Source organism: Sceloporus undulatus, chromosome 3 (assembly GCF_019175285.1).
Source record: "Sceloporus undulatus isolate JIND9_A2432 ecotype Alabama chromosome 3, SceUnd_v1.1, whole genome shotgun sequence".
Taxonomy (NCBI): domain Eukaryota; kingdom Metazoa; phylum Chordata; class Lepidosauria; order Squamata; family Phrynosomatidae; genus Sceloporus; species Sceloporus undulatus.
In genome coordinates, this window is record NC_056524.1 from 20,967,466 (window position 1) to 20,969,314 (window position 1,849).

The following is a 1,849-nucleotide window of genomic DNA, read 5'->3' on the forward strand; positions in this document are numbered from 1 at the left end:
ATCAGAGTGCATTACAAAGTCATACTCATTTTATATCAGAGCAAATCTTTTCCTATAATGTGTGTGTCTTTCAAGTTACCTGTTGACTTACGACAACCCCACAAATTTCATAGGGGTTTGTTAGACAAAGTCCTGAATGGGAAACACACAGAGGAAGTTGCTGGGGAGGAGGAGGTCACTTCACATACAACAGAAGTAGATAGTTGGAGGAATGTCACACACAGAAATAGGGAAACCAGGGAATGTTCTGTGAGCTTGCAGCTAAAGAATCAATTTGAACCTCTCTCTATTATCAAGGACGATGAGGAACAGCAGCAGGGAAAGACTTTGGGGACAGAGCAGGGGACCCTGGAAGAACCACCAAAGGGAATAGCTGCTGCTTGGAGGAGGCGTGTGGTGGTCGTGAGGGACTCCTTGCTGAGAGGCATTGAACCAGTGGTTTGTGGGCCTGGCAAGATGTCTTGGGAGGTGTGCTGTCTCCCTGGGGCAAAGATCCATGATGTGACAGAGAGGCTGACAAGATTTGTCAAGCCTACTGACCGTCACCCCTTTCTTTTGGTTCATGTGGGAACCAATGATACTGCAAGGCACAGCCTTCAGAATATTATAAGGGATTATGAGGCTTTGGGTAAGAAGTTGAAAGAGATGGATGCACAGATTGTCATCTCATCTCTTCTCCCAGTCGAAGGGCATGGTCCAAGAAGGGAAAAGAAAATAGGGGATGTAAATAACTGGCTCTGCAGATGGTGCTGCCAAGAATGGTTTGGATTCTTGGATCATGGACTGAGGTTCCATGAGGAAGGACTTCTGGCAAGGGATGGGTTGCATCTCACACCAGTTGGCAAAAACGTTTTTGCCACTAGTCTCAAAAATTTGATCAGGAGGTCTTTAAACTGAGTTATGTGGGGGAGGGAGACACTATTCTGGAAGGCAAAAGGAGAAAATAGTAAACTGTCATAGAAGGAACAAAACAAACAGTGCAAGGACCCAAAAAGTGGAAGGCAAAAAAACTTGCTCAGGCAGCAAATCAAGGGGACACATGGTCTGTGGTGTTTCTACACTATTGCACAGAGCATAGGAAATATAAAAGATGAACTTGAACTCCTAGTACAACAAAGCAAATATGATATAATAGGCATCAATGAAACTTGGTGGGATGAGTCTCACGACTGGAATGTAGAAATAGAGGGGTATAATCTTTTTAAGAGAAACAGGCCAAACAGGAAAGGAGGAGGAATAGCCCTATATGTCAGGGACATTTACACCAGTGAAGAGATCCAGGATATAAATCCTGGAAGCCAGGTGGAGAGCATCTGGATAAAAATTAAAGGGGAGGGAAACAACAGGGATGTTATTGTGGGAGTCTAATACAGACCCCCAAGTCAGACTGAAGAATTGGATGATTTCTTTCTGGAACAGATGACCACACTCTCAGAAAGGGGAGATGTAGTAGTGATGGACGACTTCAACTATCCTGATATTTGCTGGAAGTCAAACTCAGCCAAATTCTCAAGGTCTAGCAAATTCCTCACTTGCCTCGGAGACAACTTCATTGTCCAAAAGATGGAAGAGGCAACAAAGGAATCACTCCTTGTTGCAAATCAGTCCTGCCTTTCCAGGTCACACAATATATATACCCAACTCCTTTCCAGGCAAGCATTATTATTATTATTATTATTATTAACCTTTATTTATAAAGCGCTGTAAATTTACACATGCTCTGAAGATGCCAGCCACAGATGCTGGCAAAACGTCAGAAAGAAACTCTTCTAGAATATGGTCACATAGCCCAAAAAAAACACAAAAAAACTACAGTACACCTTTGATTGTGTAAATTGGTGGTCCTCAA